General features: G+C 36.6%; 1 protein-coding gene across 1 annotated transcript in view; it reads right to left on the bottom strand.

Annotated features, from left to right (window-relative positions):
- TAFA2 (TAFA chemokine like family member 2) overlaps positions 1-19,945 on the bottom strand; it is a 578,950-nt gene that overhangs the window by 330,243 nt on the left and 228,762 nt on the right. The gene's annotated exons all lie outside the window — the stretch shown is intronic.

The raw sequence follows: 19,945 nt of genomic DNA, 5'->3' as shown, positions 1-19,945 counted from the left end.
GATATGAGTGTATACCAGCAAGTAGTTCTCATTCCCAGGAGTTCCCATGGCTGAATGAGGGGAGCAACCATATCAGCAATCTCAAATCTGAACCACAGTCACTGTTTCCCCTCCGCCCAGGATTATACTGTTGGATACATCTAATAGTTGAAATTCTTATTAAAATATCTACCTACTAAGCAGTTTTGTGAGTTGATGTTCTGGTAAGAGAGAGAAAAAGACCGTGAGAGACAAAGAGAATCAATGAGCATTAGTGATGAAAATGAAGCCAAGAAAGACAGAAATCACTGGTTCACAGAGAGCCAAGGATTGGTATTTCGACCTGTTTTCCAATAGCAAAATTAATGAAATAACAATGGATTGTTACCTGGAGTAACTAGGTTGGAAATGGAGAGAAAGGGGCTTAGTGAGGGGAGGGTGAACAGCTACTGTGTGGACAAGAGGTGGACCTCCCTCTGTGATATGTAGCATTTGCCTTGATTTATGCTATAAAAGGTGCAGGAAATTTTTTATACATCTAAATATTTTTGTGTTAGATAAACTTTCTTTTGAGTTCAGATCTAAATTTAATAATCATGTATACATCTAAGATATAGGATATACTATGCTTTACAGGCTGAATAACTTCATTGGAAAATTAGATAAAATCAGATAAAACAAAGAATTTGCCATTTTACTGGAGCACTGCACAAACTACAAGGTTTACAAACCAAGACTTATGAACCATGAGCTTAAAATCATGATTTTGTAACTAAAAAGATACTGAAGTGTATCTGGAATTTCCTCTAAATTTCCAACAGCAGCAACATACCTCTGAGCTTCACCAGAAATCAACTCAGAGAGGGATTGACGGCATTTTGTAGTTCTGTACTTTTTCAATTCACCTGAGATGGATAGCTTCACTACTGCATCTACTCCTTACAGTCTGAACTTGACCTGATGTCAAATGGAAGGAGAAAAATTAGGTACAGAAAAAAAAAACACAAATCTCCCCCAAAAACTTCCCACATATAATTTTCTCTCATTCAATGTTTTTCTTCTGCACATCATCTTTATCCTCAGTTATGTTATTAGAAGACTTATAGGAGAGTTAAATAGGCATTTGTTAAGATGGTGAAAAGTCAAAAGTTTAGATAACTTTGAAAGATTCCTTTTGTATCTGATTTAATTGCAACTTTTCCAATATTGGAATCGGTTGCCTTACCTCTACTGCTTGAAAACACTCTTTGTTCCTATTTCTCTTGCATGCTTCCCATTTGGAGACATTTTCTACATCAGGCAGATTTCTTTCCCCTCTCATCCCAACAAAATCTGCTATTCAGGAAAGTCAGTAAACAGCTCCATGATCTCAGCATTCATTCTCTTTCATTTTCTGTGTATTTTTGATATATGTTATTGGAAATAGAGTTCCCCAAAATCCACAGTATAAGTAACCTGACTGTAGTATATTAATAGAAAATGAACTCTCATGGAAAGTTAGATCAATAGTTGCCTGGATAGAGATATAGGTCCCATTGTTCATACCTTCTTCTAAAATGATTTAGTGATAATGTCCAAAATGCCTATTGGTTGGTTAGAACACAATCTCTGCCAATTGGTTTTGCTTCGCAGCTAGACAAAGTTAATGTCCCACATAAGAAACCACTTTGGATCTCAAACTATTAAAAATCCTAGAATACAACTTAGAAAACACCAATTTGGACATTGGCCTTGGGAAAGAATTTATGACTAAGTCTTCAAAAACAATTGCAACAAAAACAAAAATTGACAAGTCAGTGCTAATTAAGCTAAAGAGCTTCTGCACAGTATAAGAAACCATCAACAGAGTAAACAACCTTCATAATGGGAGAAAATATGTGCAAACTATACATCCAACAAAGATCTAATATCCAGAATCTGTAAGAAACTCAAACAATTGAACAAGCAAAAACCAAATAACCCCATTAAAAAAATGAGCAAAAGACATGAGCAGACACTTCTCAAAAGAAGACATTCAAGCAAACAACAAACATATGAAAAAGGCTCAACAGCACTAATCATCAGAGAAATGTAAATCAAAACCACAATGAGATACCATCTCACACCAGTCAGAATGATTATTAGAAAGTCAAGAAAAAGAATGCTGGCAAGGCTGCAGAGAAAAGGGAACACTCATACACTACTGGTGGATATGTAAGTTAATTCAGCCATTGTGGAAAGTAGTTTGATTTCTCAAAGAACTTAAAACAGAACTACTATTCGACCCAGCAATCCTATTTCTCTGTATCCAAAATAAAATAAATCATTCCACCAAAAAGACACATATACTCAAATGTTCATAACAGCACTATTCACAATAGCAAAGACATGTTGCCTATCAATGGTGGATTGGCTAAGAACCTGCAGCACATACACACCATGGAATACTATACAGCCATTAAAAAATGAAACCTAGGCAATACCATTCAGGACATAGGCGTGGGCAAGGACTTCATGTCTAAAACACCAAAAGCAATGGCAACAAAAGCAAAAATCGACAAATGGGATCTCATTAAACTAAAGAGCTTCTGCACAGCAAAAGAAACTATCATCAGAGTGAACAGGCAACCTACAGAATGGGAGAAAATTTTTGCAACCTACTCATCTGACAAAGGGCTAATATCCAGAATCTACAATGAACTCAAACAAATTTACAAGAAAAAAACAAACAACCCCATCAAAAAGTGGGCAGAGGACATGAACAGACACTTCTCAAAAGAAGACATTTATGCAGCCAAAAAACACATGAAGAAATGCTCATCATCACTGGCCATCAGAGAAATGCAAATCAAAACCACAGTGAGATACCATCTCACACCAGTTAGAATGGCCATCATTATAAAATCAGGAAACAACAGGTGCTGGAGAGGATGTGGAGAAATAGGAACACTTTTACACTGTTGGTGGGACTGTAAACTAGTTCAACCATTGTGGAAGTCAGTGTGGCGATTCCTCAGGGATCTCGAACTAGAAATACCATTTGACCCAGCCATCCCATTACTGGGTATATACCCAAAGGACTATAAATCATGCTGCTATAAAGACACATGCACACGTATGTTTATTGCGGCACTATTCACAATAGCAAAGACTTGGAACCAACCCAATGTCCAACAACGATAGACTGGATTAAGAAAATGTGGTACATATACACCATGGAATACTATGCAGCCATAAAAAATGATGAGTTCGTGTCCTTTGTAGGGACATGGATGAAACTGGAAAACATCATTCTCAGTAAACTATCACAAGGACAAAAAACCAAACACCGCATGTTCTCACTCATAGGTGGGAATTGAACAATGAGAACTCATGGACACAGGAAGGGGAACATCACACTCCGGGGACTGTTGTGGGGTGGGGGGAGGGGGGAGGGACAGCATTAGGAGATACACCTAATGCTAAATGACGAGTTAATGGGTGCAGGAAATCAACATGGCACATGGATACATATGTAACAAACCTGCACATTGTGCACATGTACCCTAAAACCCTAAAGTATAATAAAAAAAAAATTATGGAAAAATAAATAAATAAATAAATAAATAAATAAATGAAATCATGTCCTTTGCAGCAACATGGGTGCAGCTGTAGGCCAGTATCCTAAGCAAATTAACACAGGAACAGAAAACCAAATAATGCATGTTTTCACTTATAAGTGGGAGCTAAACACTGGGTATTCATGGACATAAAGATGGCAACAATAGAAAATGGGTACTACTAGAGGAGGGAAGGAGAGAGGGAAACAAGGGCTGAAAAACTAACTATTGGGTACTATGCTCAGTACCTGGGTGATGGGCTCAACCATACCCTAAACCTCAGCATCATACAATCTACCCAGGTAACAAAACTGCATACGTACCCCCAAATCAAAAATAAATGTTGAAATTTTAAAAATTAAAAAATAAGCAAATAAATAAATGAAACACTTTTTAAAAGAGAAAAAATTCTGATTTCTAATGAAAAGCTAATCTTTGACAGCCTTCTCTCAGTATGAAATAGATTTTTTAAATATTATGGACTGTTTGTACTTAAATCAAACAGTTTCTGCATGAAATCTATCATCCATATTTAAGCAGAGTGGGTAAGATTTAGCCAGAACATTGGATAGCTATTGTTTTACAATTGCTATTGTAAAAATAATAAAATCTGTTTTAACTTGCTTTGTATAACACTTAGTAGAGAATAAGCCTTGCATTTTAAAGGCATCCAACAATGAAAAAGATGTTTTATAAGAAAAATTAAAACAATTCAAATTTTGTATTCTAGCTCTGATTTTTGCAAATTGCTTGCCCCATCTTAATTACAGTGCACACTAGAGATTTTACCTAAGGAAAAAACATATTTAATAAAAATATTGAGCACCTACCATATGTACTGCAGAGGAACCCAAAATAAAGAAGTAGTCAAGACGAAATTAACTGGTAATACACATTAACATGGCAAACAACCAACCCTGTTCATTTTTTATACCATATATTTTTCAGTACATGCAGGAACCCAATCAATGAGGATCGTTAATAATTTAAATTCCAAGGGTAAAAAGAAGCCTACTTAAAATATAATTGGAAGAGCTTTCACATCATCCTGTTTAGATGAACATAAACATTAACCATGAAAAGGATTAATTAAAATGAGTTTATTGTGTTTCTCTAACCCTCTGATACACTAATGTTGAAATGGAAAGGTTGCTAAGGTGTTCCACTGGTGTGGTTTCCATTCCTCACTTGTTTCAGAGATTTACCTGAATAGATATCCAGTCAAAGAAGTCACATAAAGAAGACAGAAAGAAAAACATAAGTTCCTTTGAGGTTTGCCCTTGAAGCGCCCCTGCTTGGCTTCCCCACAAGACACAACAGGGCACACCCGTGATGGATTTGCTTTTTTCTTGCTGATACAAACTTCTAAACTTCCAGGTTCTTGGCAAAACCTGGAAACATCTCTTGTCACTAGAACAAGAAGATCTGCTTCTCGGTCTGATTCTCTTTCCAACTCCAGCTCAACTTGACCTTTCATGATGTACACTTCCTTGTTTTTCTCACAAACAGCTCTGATTCCTCTATCAGCTGGCAGACAGTGTTCATTCTGTCCAGCTTTGTTTTGGTTTGCAGAGCCTGGGAGACAGTCTATGTTTTGAATTTGCCGAATAATGCTATTATTTGGTTTATTCTTTGTATCTTCTATTTTTAGCAAAGGTTTCCATTTCTAAAAATACTCAAAATTATGATAAATATTTTGGGGATTTGGAGTTTAAACAAAATGGCTTCAACAAAGGAAAGCATTTAGAATTGTAAATTTGCATTTAAACGCTTGACCATGCTGGTATCACTTATGTGGCAATATCAAACAGCATGAGATAAATCAGAACACAGCTTGAAATTATAGGCCTAACTTATCTGATTTCATAATAATTTCAGGGTCTTTCCTTTAAAAATCAATAGCTCAAAGATGTATTTTTTCCCAGGGAATTCTCTTCTCTTTTTGAATAATGACTCTCCCATGGGTCACAGAATGGTATATATAAAAGCACTATTTCTACAATAATTATTCCTAATTTTTAAACTTAGCTAAATAACATCTGCCACATATTTATCAGTATAAAATTAGACAAAGTCATTTAACTGAAAGCAAACTAATTTAAAATATGTAAATGCAAATGTTCTATGCTGGACCAAGGATTTGCATATAAGTTACTATTTTGAACTGCACTTGTGTGATTGCAACATAAAGAATTAACATGCAGCATAGAGCCCTTTGGCATAGCCCTAGAAAAAGAAAAGGAACTAAGAACATAATATTCACAATCAAACAAATTAATAAACTGGAGTATTGATCACAGGAAAGTAGAGTTGAGGAAAGAAAAGCTACTAGAGAAGATTAAACTATTCTCAAAAGAAATCATAAAATTTAAAAATTTCTAAGAAGGTGAAATTTGTTGCAACAAACAAAGCAAAAAACATTCCTAGTTTTTTTGTGTGCTAATGTTGTGATTGATAATATTAATATTTGTGTAGCACCTTTCACATTAGAATCCCAAAAGTCTAATGATTTTTTTCTTGCAAAGAACATCAAAGTTGTCCTACAATACACAGAGAAAGTTGTACCCCCTTCCTTCAGCAGAACCTCCTTTGTGGCACTTTGCCATATGCCAGCCTCTCTTCAAAGTGTATTTTTTTATTCTAAATCTTCAGTGCAGCAGATTATATTTCCCTTTTAGAGATGAGAAACTAAAGTACACAAGGATTCATTAATTTGCCCAATTTTTCATAGGTAGAAAATAGTAAAGTAGAGACTTTATCCAGGTATCTGCCTGTAAAATTCACTAGTTTAACTGCCACGTTTTGCTGTTTCTGCTCTACCAAATCCTTCGGAGAACCACAAGATTAGCTCCAGATTTCTAAGATGCAGTTGGCTAATCCCCTGGTTCCATGTTGTCCAACTAGCCTTCGTTTTCTATGTTGAAGGACTTTGAATCTCCAGACTAGGTCTTGGCTTCCTAACTCATCTGCTACACAGGTAGGCTCCAGTGTCAGGCTGGTTGAGTCCAATTTTCATGGGGCCACATTATGGTTAGAGGAAGACAATGTCTCTTGTGTTTTTGTTTTAAGAGAAAATTCTCAAAATATCTCTCCAATAACCTAGTACTATATCAAGTTTTTAAGAAATGTATCCAAAGGCAAGTGTGAAAACTTGTTTTCTATGGATTTAGTCTGGCCCTCTCCTGTGGTAAGCTGAGCTAGGATCAATGACCTGGTCTATCTAGACTAGTACTTAGACTCAAGAACTAGCTAGACCCGTGACAGAAAGACAGTTCTTGGCTCCTTCACAGTGAGTTCCCACTTCCTCCTCTCATCTTTATCCTTTGCACTTCTCTCTGTCTGCAGGAGAGGAAGCCAGTAAGCCTTGGAAAAAGAACTCTTTTCTCTAAGGCTCAAAGCAGAGAAATGTATGAAATAATTCTCAACTCTCAGCTATTGAATGCTTACTACGTGGCTAATTCTAGAGTTGTGCGTGGTCAAACATAACAACACAGCACAAAAGAAAAGCATTGTGAGAGTCACCAGAATCCATCTTAGCTTATAAGTAAGTTCACACAAATTGTACAAACTCAAATAACTATCCTAAGTTTCCTCTAAACTATTGCTTTAATCATAGCAGAAGGCTCTCAAAGCTACTGACAGCCAGCAGTTGCAGAGTCAAATGCAGTCTGACTGGCCACCTGTTGCGAGGTAGAAGCCAGGAATAAATGTGAGTAAAATCAACTTTATTAGTCAGAAAAAGAGACATCTGCTATAACAGTCAGTACAACCACCCAAAAGGACAAACTATAGTCCAAACTACTTCCCAGTTCCTGTTTGCTTCTCTTCAACCCTACTTCACATCTAATATAGGAATATCTGCCATTTACTATCTGTATCCTACCACAGCATAATTATTTTCACTTTTTCAAGTATAGGCTAAAACACGTGTATTTAATATGTAACTAATAGATATGCATTAGAAAATTTATAAAGAGATTTTTTAACTGAATAATATGTTAAATACTAAAAATGGAAAATGTTCTCACCATATTTAATTTTTTAATTAAAAATTAGGTGACATTTTAACTCTCACTAACTGGTTTTAAAAGTCCTTTTTTTATTATTGTAAATGAAATCAGGCAAGCTATCTCAAAGCGTTCAGTTAGGATTTATAATCTGTAAGGGAAGCTCCCAGTGGAAGCAGGGTTTCACTTGACGGAAAGAAGAAAACCATTAATTGTGAAACACCTAGCATGTGTCTGATGTGCTGGACAGATTTACCTACATGTTATCTTTTTAACACTAATATTATGCTTGTTAGGGAGGTATTATCGGAACCATTTTATTGATAAGAAAATTATGTTTCTGAAAAGTTAACAAACTCATCTAAGGTCACATAGCTAATAATTAGCAGGTTGTCTGCTTGCAGAGCTGCCAACCCTAGTAAACAGCACAGTATACAGTTTCCATGTCCCATGCCTGAGGAACTTAAACTGATGTGATAAGATGGCTAAGTATCAGAAAATATGGCAGAACATGCCATAATGACATTATAAACAATTACTTTTTTAAACAAGCCAAAACATGGATTACTTGGATCATAAAGGCAAAGGAAAGTGCAATCACCCTGTACTTCTATATCGCCATCACCTCATTAGTTAAGTACAGGTCAAGGTCTCCCTGGAATAACAATGAACCCAGGTGAGGAGAGTTGACTCCAGCCCTCATGATCATGCCCACATGGAAGAACCACATTAAATGTCTGCCTTTCTCTCTCTCTCTCTCTGTCACACACACACACACACACACACACACACACACACATGCAGAAACACACACACACCATTCAGGACTCTAGAGAAGTTTCTAGAGAGTCAAGATAAGGATAGCAACATTACCAAAGCAATGTCTGAAAGAAAACTGATCTTAGAATTAACACAGGGCACTGCTTTCAGAGCTGCATTTACTTCCCATTGAGGTCTCATCTGGCTCCTCATGTAAATAAGGAATAATCAGAACTACCTCTTCCATGAAGTCACCCAAGTGTATTTTAGGAATGTAAAGGCACAGATTCTAACTTATTATCAGCCATGCTGAGGAGGAAAAGCTCAGAAAGGATCAAAGACACACTGGCATCCTTGCGGACCCGAAAATAACTGTCAGTAGAATGCCTGAAACTGAGATGAAGACGGGGTTGCCATTACTGATAAGGTCTGGGTATGAGTGAGGAAGCAATTAACTGAGGTTGGAAGATAAGGTCATGGAGAAGTGGAATCCTAAGAACTGGGAGTGTGTAAGAAGGATCATCTATATACACATTTAAATGGCCACGAATTGAGATAATGTTAATATGGGAGGAACAGAATAAGCCACAAGAGAAGATTGCTGGGTAAAGAGGAGAGAGGACCCAAGGGTTGGGTAGGCAACAGAAACAAAAGTAGTGTAAGGGAGTTTAAGAGAAAGGCAAGAGCATGATCTGAAAACCACAATGACAAGGAAGACATCTATTCTACTCCCAAGCCTAGTGGTATGAAGTATGGTTGTAAGAGGAAAAAACAGCCACCTCTTGTCAGGCTTGCAGTGAAAGCAGCAACCTTAGGGAGAGCCAGTTGTCAGAGCAAGAAGGTGAAAGGAATTATTTCGAGAAAAATCTCAAACTATAGAAGACTTTGCTGAAAATGGTCCATGGACTCTAGAAAGTAAAGAGAGAATGTACAGAGACTGAAATAATTACAGAATGGAACATGATGGGGTGGGACCTGGGAAACCGAGGTTTGTTGTTGTTGTTGTTGTTACTGACTTGAGGTTAAGGACACAATGAAATTTGTCTCAATAAATTCAAAGCAAATGGTAAAGGTAAGGCTTTGGGTTTCAGAAGTAGGAGTGATGGGTTTCTGGAGCTTCCTCTTCACCCTTAATGATGCAGGCAGAAGTTATAGAGGAGGTGTGGCCTTAATCTCAGGGCACATCAGCTCCTCACTACAACCCTTATGTGGTAGGTACTATTATTATTTCCATTTTTACTTATTAAAGAGAGAATGACCATGATAACTCTAGACTGTATTTAAAGCTCCATGGTAAAGGAGTCATGGACTGTGTGATGTTTAATACTGAGTGTGAATTTGATTGGATTGAAGGATGCAAAGTATTGATCCTGGGTGTGTCTGTGAGGGTGTTCCCAAAGGAGATTAACATCTGAGTCAATGGGCTGGGAAAGGCAGACCCATCCTTAATCTGGGTGGTCACCATCTAAGCAACTACTAGTGCAGGAAGAATATAAAGCAGGCAGAAAAATGTGAAAAGAGAGACTGGCCTAGCCTCAGAGCCTACATCTTTCTCCCATGCTGGATGCTTCCTGCCCTGGAACATAAGACTCCAAGTTCTTCAGTTTTGGGACTCAGACTGGCTCTCTTTGCTCCTCAGCCTGCAGATGGCCTATTGTGGGACCCTCTGATCATGTGAGTTAATACTTAATAAACTCCCCTATACACACACACACACACACACACACACACACACACATATATCTTATTAGTTCTGTCCCTCTAAGGAATCCTGACTAACACAGTAAGAGCTGAGTTGTCTGTTTTAGGGTGTAGGGCAAAGGAGGATCTTGAAGGCAGACAAACTCAAAGAAAAGTATAAAGAATGACATTTACCTGTATATATACACTTTGAGAACTTGGGGATCACAAGAATAGTAGTCAACTACACTACGAATTTCTCCCTTTCAACAAAAACCCTACGACCTCCATGTTCCAGAACAGTGCCACCTCTGTTGATATATATGTTGTAACATTTGAAGCATAATTTGAATATTTATGGTGGCCTACTTTATTGTTAGTCTTAATTATGTTTTAGAGTAGTCTAATATTTTCAGGATGACTTTTCCAGACCAATTTAGTTTATCTGATAAGAAAATTTAGCTAGTATATTATGAGAAATATTGTAAAACGTTATTTCTTCTTAACATTAGCAAAGATTTTAACAAGGCCCTGCTTGCCTTCTATTATCAGACTGGGGAAACATGGTTTATAACTTAAATAACATTGAAAATTTGGCTGAAAAGTGCACTTAAAAAGCAGTTATTGATGGCACAATACCAACCTGGAAAAGTATAGCACGTGTAAGTCCAAGAGATCATGGTGAATGATTAATTGCAAACATCTCTCTTGGCAATTTTAACAATAACCTAATGTTTAAAATATGGAGCAGGAGGATATAGCTATGAGGAGGAAAAACACACCTGAGAAAGGGTACAGGAAAGGACTTCATTTAAGCAATATGACCTTTCTCAATTTCATTCAACCCAAAATTTCTCTGCTGGAATCCAGTAATACATCTTGTAATTGATTGGCATGCACATTAGGATGTAAACAAACTTTGCCAATGTCTCTGACAAGAGTTCTGAGGACTGTTTTGCAAATCAAATATATGTGAAATGTTATAAGGAATAAAAAACATTATGTTTGTACTAATAATTGTATCTATAATAATAATGTTGGTATTATTCCTACTCAGACTAATATGAAGTGTTCACAGCTTCAAGACCCCCAGCATGAAAAGCATTGGTAATCATGTCATTATCTGTCTGATTTCTTTGTTTAAGTTCCATAGGAATACATTTTTTTCCAGAAACAACCCTCATATAAGACTTCTTGATGCATTATTAAAAAAAAAAATCTGTGGCTCCTTTTAAAACAAGGCAAAAACAGCAGACCTGCTTGGAGCTACTTATATTTATGGGCATCGAGAGTGTTGTTAGCTTCTCTTACCGTATATGAATCAGACAAACAGAAACAGAAGAGTATGTGAAGCTTCCCATATTTTTCTACTTATCTAAAAAAACTAAAATCAGAAAAGGAAACAGCATTCTCACCTAAGAATATCCTCCCCCTCAGCAATGATTCACATTTTTTCATGGATTTTATTACTATTATTACTCCACCCTCAGGGAATTCCAAGAATAAATAAAAATTTATGATCCAAACCGCAACCTCTTCCTCTCCCCCAGCTAAGGATCTGCCCCATCTGGAAACACGTACATGAACTGCCAGCCTACTCACACAGCCGTGTCAGACTGGCACCTGGGAAGTTATTCCACCCTGTCCAGGGAGCAGAACAACACTCAAGCTGTTACCCTTGCTTTTCAAAGGCTGGAATTACTGTGGGTTACATCACGCTTTGGCAGAAATATTACCCTTCCTGTGTCACCTTATGAAACACCACCATACGCCCACTCACATTATGGGGCTTTTTCATGAACATACATATATTCCTGAGGATCAAATGTCCATGAACTAAGGAATTCCCAAAACCCTAAGATTAGGAAATAGATAATGACTAAAAATGACCTTCATTCAATGCAGACCACTGACACAGACTACATTGGCCCTTAGGAAGGAGGTTTGCTTTTTGTAATTCTGCACATTTTTCCTACATTTGATCAGATCCCAAAGACTCTGCTCCCTAGATAAAGATTTTCTTTCACCAGTGAGAGTTAATGCCTCAAGAAGAGAGCAGAGTTTCCAATAACACTGACATTATCACCTAATTCTCTAGCCATCCCTAATTGCTAGTCCAAGATCGAATGACTAGAAAATCAATTTCTATTAATTATTCTATCACAATATGAAGAAAATTCTTCAAGGTATCATGATGTATGTCACTAACCCATAAATATGCTATATACCAAACACTCATATATGAGTGTTTAGCCTGAGATGCCTTTCCCTACAGAACCACTGGTTTCAATTACAGCTATGGTCTCTGGTTAGCCTATAAATATCTATTTGAACCATTATGTACCTACTCCAAGTACACATAAAACTATTTCAACTTTGTTTCACTATTAGAATATTACTTTTATGAAAAAAATGAATACAGAGTTTGTATTTATTTTAAGCTGAACCATATGAAAATGCAATTTTTGTAGGTCAAAAATGGCTGAATCTCCGCAATTTCATGTGATTCAACCTAATTCATTTATTCAAAAAGCATTAACTGAATAATATGCACAAGAGAGAAAGAGGTTGGGGGAAAAACAGTGGAAGACATAATGCATGTATTTAGAGATCACCACATCCAGTTAACACATAAATGGATATAATGGGTACATGACATGATGAGCGGCGATTTGATGCATTTTGACTCCAGGACAACTAAACACAGACCACGTGTGTTTTATATTACCAAGCAATGTCAGCAGATATTGTCACCTTGAGCCCAGCCCCCTTTGCCGAACCCACACTGTATAGGACAGGATGAAGGTCAGGTACCACCTGGCAGATAAACCATATGAATAGGAGTCAAATGTTTATTAGACTTTACCTACCTCGGAAAGGGCCGATGATTCAGCCATTCTCTATAAAAGTACTCAAACATAATGACCTGTAATTTAAATTTTCCTATTACTCTCTTTAGCTGTAATGTTCATTCTAATTTGTTTGGGGTAATAAATAGATTAATCAATTTAATAAGGATATTCAGTCTATTTTCTATTTGAAAAATCCAGAGGACAAACACCTCTGCTTTGTGTTGGCTGCCTAATTATGCTAACTATATTTGACGGAGTATATATTAGACAGAGAGCCAAGCAGGATGTTTGGATCACAAAATGATCCCTTATTCTCAACTCCAAATCACACCATTAATCTTCAATTTAATTTCTCACAGATTTCTCCATAGTCAATAGTATGTATGTATTATATTAATACTATTAAACTCCTGTAAAATTGTAGTTTGGGAAATTCAATGATACAATCTTAGAATCCAGTTCAGCATCAATATGATTTTAAATTTTTAGTCATCTTTCTTAATATAGAACCAATGCTCACTAAATTTTTAAAAATCAAACAATGCAAAAATACAGTAGAAATTAAAAGTTATATGTAATTGAGGTGAAAGGGGTGAGAGAGTAAGAGATGGTGATTTGGAAACAGAGTGACATTATATTGTTGTATCACAATAACACATCCAAAAAGCCATGACATATACTGTTTTGCCTACAACTACTGCATAGAACTATATATGATTAATACCAAATATTGGTTTACAAATAAATGCCTTATCAATTTAAAGGAGGGAGGTCACCCCTCTACATGTCAAAAATAGTTGATGGGTCTAATTCTTTGTCAATCACTGTAAGATACATTATCTTACTTGATGACTGATTCATTGAAGAGGTATTTATTGAGTGACTACCAAGTACAAAGCACTATGCTGGCCACTGAGGGAACCACAGTGAATAGGCCCTGCCCTCCTGAAAATTGTATTCTAATGGGAAAGATAAGATGCGAACAACCAGTTACGCAATGAATTATTTAATTAGAATTGTTAATAATGTCCAAGGACAGGAATACATAGCGCTCTAAGGGGAAAGCAATCTAACCCAGTGGGAGAAGTATGGAAGGCTGCTTTGAGGAGTACTATTTGCTGAGCTCTGAAGTTCCTACTCAGCAAATGAAAGAAGTGGGAAGAGGGTTGATATAGGGAAAGCCACAAATACAAAAGCCCTAAAATAAAAAATAAAAAATAAAAAAAACACACAGGCTATCAAAGAACTGAAAGGAAGCTAGTGTGCCTGGAGTGGAGAGTGCAATGGGAAAACAGCCAAAGTTAAGGCTGGTGAAGCAGGCAGGGGCCAGATCCTCTAGGGCAAGGTTTCTGAACTTCAGTGCTATTGACGCTAGGGGTCAGTGATTCTTTGTTTTGGTGACCTGTCCTGAATACTGTAGCATGCTAACCAGCATCCTTGACCTCCACCCACTAGGTGCCAATAGCACCCCTTTCCTATACCCAGTTGTAGCTTTCCTATACCCAGTTGTAGAACCTATACCCAGTTGTAGAACCAAACATGCCTCCAGGCTTTGCCAAAAGTCCCCTTAAGGACAAAATCATACCTGATTAAGAACCACTACTATACAGGCTTATAGGTGATATTAACAAATTTGACCTTTATTCTGCCAGCAATAAGAAAACATTGAATATTTTAAGAAAGTGATTTATTTTTAAAACTATCTGGGTAGAACAAGAGGAGGTTAATTAAAAGAGCAAAATGCTGCAGCTGCCAGATAAATAAATGCTCTCTAAGCCTACAGAAGAGAAAGCAGGTTGGTAGGTCAGCCATTCCCAAAATGTTCTGAATTACCTCAATAGAAGTGGGAACAGGGCCACTAGTTATGTACTTCCCCATTGTCCATTCATTTATCTGAAGTTAGACTTTAGGGCTTCTTGTGCATCTGTGTTCACCATTCGGCCTGGTAGTAGTACTCTACATAGCAATTGCTAAATAAAACCTTTGCTGATGAATTGTCAGAATTCTAATATGCTTATTAGGGAGAGGGTAAGAATAAATTGTAGATGGAAATTATTAAAATGTAAAATATGTAGCAATGATTATATACATATATTATGCTCCTTTGAGGACATAACACAAAACTAGGAAATCAAATAGCAAAACTAAAGCAGATATCAAATACTGAAAGAGAAGTTGCGCCACCAGAAGCAGTAATTCTGTTTTTAGTAGAAGTCTCCTGGCTATACTAACTTGAGATCTTTATTGGCTAAAACAAAAAATCAGCCAACCGTTTCCATCCTTGTTAACTCAGTTCCTTCTGCTTTTTAGGAAAAACATGTAATTTCTCACTGAGGTCTCTTTCTATTCCAATTCTGCTGCATTGTTATTTGTATTTTAATGAGTGCTTGGAAGGTATTTATTATGTAATTTAATAGCAATAAATAAAGTAAATCTGGATGAGCTCCTAAAACATTTGCTATGTACCTGCTTATTTAAAATAAGAAAAAAAAGAACATTTTCCATAATGACCAGGTAAATGTTTATTTTGCTTAGTGCCTCTATCTCCAGCCTTCATCTTTTTCTCTTACTTGTTCCCAAGTGTGGGCTTTGCCCATGAACTTACTATTCCTTCTCCATCTGTGCTCGAAAACTATTGCCCATCTGTGCAGGGTGAGTTTCATTCAAACCAATAACCCAGAAGCAAGATTCAATGTCCTTAAGCATGCTAGAATGAAAGAATAACACCAAAAGAATCCTTCTGATCCATGAAGAGGATTAAGTCTTCAACAGCCAACACTGTCATTAAATTGCTCTCCCTTGAGTTCTGGCTCAAAATTCCAGACAAATTCCTGATTTTTAAAAAATCATACAATTCTTAATCCACTCATCCACAAGTAAATAGAAGGCCTGCTTCTAATCACATGCAGCAGAGGTCCCTGAACTTTGGTAGGCATCAAAATTATCTGCATTACCCTTTACAAATACATATGCCCACGACCCACTACAGACTTATGGAATAAAACTCATCGGAGATAGGGGCAGACCATCTGTACTTTTAATGAAATCTCCAAGAAAACTTACGTATCAAATTCCAATGCACACCAAAACTTAAGAATAACTACTTTATAGACCAGAGCAATAATTAGTAATGGTCATATAACAATTATTAATTGGTCAGGGATAGATAAATATAAGTCACAACATAAATTATTTTACTGCCAGACAGATGATTTAACAGTCTCCCCTAATAAATCAAAATCTCTTTGGAGGAAACAACAAATCTTAGTCACCTTTATGCCCAAACCAGCTGTATGGCAGGTACTCAATAAACTTTAGAAAAATAAGTAAAAACATCCATATCCACATGAATATCTACTTTAATCACTTTTATCATTTCATTTATATGTAAGAAGACTTCTGTACTGTATGATCTCACATGTGAAATCTAAAAATAAAAATCAAATACACAGAGAGAAATTAAAACAGTGGTTACCAGCGGCAGGGTGGAGAGGAAATGGGGAGATGTAGGTCAAAACAGACAAAGTAGCAGATATATAGGATTAACAAGTCTTGAGATTTAACATATAGCAGAGAATTCTAGTTAATAATATTGTATTCAAGATTTTTGCTAAAAGAATAGATTTTAGATCCTCTTAACACAAAAAAGGTAACTGTGGAATATGTCAATTTTCTTGACTATAATAACTATTTCACTATCTATATGTATATTAAAATACCGTGTAAACCTTAAATACACAATCTTCCCTCTTTGTCTGCAGGCTCTGCATCCACAAACTCAACCAACTGGAGACTGAAAATATTCAGAAAAAAAAAGCATTACAATAAAAAATAGAAACCATAAAAACTATGTACATAGCATTTACATTGTATTAGATATTATAAGTAATCTAGTGAGCATTTAAATTTTACAGGAGGATGTGCATAGGTTACATGCAAATTATACACAGTTTTACATAAGGAACTTGAGCATCCACATATACTTTGGTAAGCAAGGGGAGTCCTGGAGTCAGTGCCCCACAGATACCGAGAGACGACTGTATGCAATAAAATTTTTTAAAGAAAAACCCCTAGACATACAAAAAGAAAGGGAAAAAACAAAATACCAAGACTTTCACTTCATTTGATCACTTAAAAATACTAATACTTAAATACCTTTTAAAAAAAGGTGCAACAATACAATGTTCCCAGGAAAGAAATGCATGTTCCTCTCACCCACTTTTTCAGCCGAGAGTACACTTTACGTCTTGATTTTTAAAAGAAATGAAAATAAGCCATGTTATACATGATAGTCATAAAATTCTCAGGAAAAAATATTAGATGACTCCCAAACCCCTCACATAGCCTTCTCCCTCATACTCCCCATTTGCTGACCTGACAGCTCATCACTGCATTGCTCCTTTGCAACATCTGCCCCAGATGATGTCTGCATATTTTCAAGTACAGGGTAACAGTTTCTGTCCTTGCAGCAAGTGACCCACTAAAAAATTCTAGACCCCTTCACTGGATTTGAGACGTCAGTGCAGGGAAAATGCAAAATAAGAAATGTAGACCCAGAATTACCAATGTGCAAGTACAAAAGCATTCTTCCACTGGTTTGTAATGATATCCAAGTTCCATAAATATAACATTTGGTATGGTAAGCTCTATGCACCTTACACTAGTTCACTATTTTATTTATTCTGAATCTGTCCAAAAATAACAAATGTTTTTCTATTCTTGGAGCACTCCATGAAAACTGCTAAGTAAGGGCAGTAAAATAGGTTCTTCATTCCTAATAAATCATTATAATTTATGTTGTACTTGTCCCATTGGAGAGGATAATAAGAGGCTGCTATGCATAACATATTTCCTCAAAAAAATTTTTCACTGGGTTCTTACTCACTCTGGACAAGCAATTATAAAGCAGAAACTTGATGGTTGAGAGCAGGGCATTAAGCAATGTTGAGAGAGATCAGTTGCCAAATGGAGCTTAGAATAGGACTTTTAAAGGTAACTTGGATGAAATTAATGTTACATCACCTCAATATCAATGCTGCCTTTGTCATAAGTATGCTTGAGAATACTGCTAAGAACTCAAGGTAAAGAAGAGAGATGGCTCTTCTAACTGTTGCATGAACAATCCTGAGATGCATATACACTTGCACAATCAACTTACAAGCTCCACCACTGTCACCAAAGCAGATACCTGATCAAATTCAGTACTTCTCAACCTGCAGCATGCATACGATTCACCTGGAGAACAGACACATGAGCACTACTCCCAGAGATTCTGATTCAGTAGCTTGAAGTGAGGCCCAAGCATTTGCATATCCAAAAATCTCCTAGATGATGCAGATGCTGCAAATCTGTGGACCACACCTTGAGTGGCATTCCTCCGGTTGATTTTTCTGATTCCTTTTACTCAGGGTTGCTTGTAGATGTTCATTTTAATTAAGAATGCTGCAGGAGAACACCCTGGGGGATTTGACATGTATTATACCACTGAGACCTGCATAAATAAACATCTATGATGTTTACATTGCTAAACTCACCAAAAAGTGAAATAGCCAGGGTCCAATGTAAGACAGTCTGACTCCAAACACCATGTTCTTTTCATTACACTACAGTTGTTATTAAAGTCAACAACTAGATAAGATTACTTGAGGAGAAATAGAAGACCCAAAAGGGGCTGAGGTCAGAACCTTTGGGAATACCAATTGTTATGGGTGGAACTGTGTCCCATCCCCCAGAAAAGAATATATTGAACTCCTAAACCCCAATACCTCAGAATCTGACCTTACTTGGAAACAGAATCTGGACAGAGGTGATCAAGGTAAAATTAGATTATCAGTATAAGCCCTAATCCAGTATGACTCATTTCCTCATAGAAAGAGGAAATTTGGACATAAAGACAGACACATGCAAACAGAAGACACACAGGAAGAAGACAGTCATGCAACTAGAAGCCAAGGAACCTCAAGTATTGCTAGAGCTAGAAGAGCCAAGGAAGCATTCTCCTCTAGAGCCTTCGGGGAGAACATGGCTGTGCAACACCTTGATTTTGAACTTCTGGCCTCCAGAACTGTGTAACAATACATTTCTCTTATATCAGTCACCCCACTTCTGGTACTTCATGACAGCAGCCCTAGAAAGCTAACATGAATATTTACAGGAACAAAATGAAGTACCCACAAAGGACACTAAGAGGCCATGTTTAAATGGAGAGGAGTGCTATACCATAGGACTGAAGAGGCCAAACTGAATTTAAAGAGAGACATGTAAAAATTTCACAGAAACTTCCTAAACAATTATTGTCTTTCTAAACTGACCTTTCTGGTCAAACGAACAACTTCAACAGGCCATGTGATTAGGAAATCTCAAAATACTTTTGAGCACTTGAGCCGTGAGCAAGAAAGACTAATAATAAACACATGTCTAACAAGACACTATTATTCAGACCGTTTTTATCATTTGTTCTCAAACAATCTGATGAGGTAGGCAGTATCTATATTGTTCATATCAGAAACTAAAGCTGAGAATAAACTAATCTTTATGTGAAATTATAAGCCTGCAGGCATTATGTTATTGATTTAACTGCTTTCTTATGTAATATCTACAATCCTCTGAGGGAAGTGTCTTATCCACCTTTCATCAGTCAGAAAACATAGAAATGTTAGGTAAATTGCCCAAGATCAGAGAGCTTTGAAAAAAAGAAAAATTTTCAAAGTCACATCTGTCGCCCCCAAAACTCATATTCTTTGCATGGCACTATAACTGGCCCCCTTGTGGACTGGTGAACTCCATGAAAAAAGTTATTAAAGTGAGGAAGGTAATGAAAGTGGATTTAGGAAACTAAAGCTTTGTAACTTTACAGAAATAGTCAAAAGATATTTCTCTTATCTAGGACGTTGTGCATAAGGTGGCTGAAGAAACCATTCACATAAAGGTAATCAGTTTATTGCTGACAAAATAAAATATTTTCCCACAAATGTGTTAGTAAAATGGCTTCTCTGATCAGGTGAACAACTTTAACTAGTCATCTAGTTAAAGGCAGAATTTGGAAGTAACTATCTGAATTGCATGTATACTTAGTTATTCCTCTCCTCGA

The sequence above is a fragment of the Hylobates moloch genome, unplaced genomic scaffold (assembly GCF_009828535.3).
Source record: "Hylobates moloch isolate HMO894 unplaced genomic scaffold, HMol_V3 SCAFFOLD_13, whole genome shotgun sequence".
Lineage (NCBI taxonomy): Eukaryota > Metazoa > Chordata > Mammalia > Primates > Hylobatidae > Hylobates > Hylobates moloch.
This window is presented reverse-complemented; position numbering and strand designations above follow the sequence as displayed.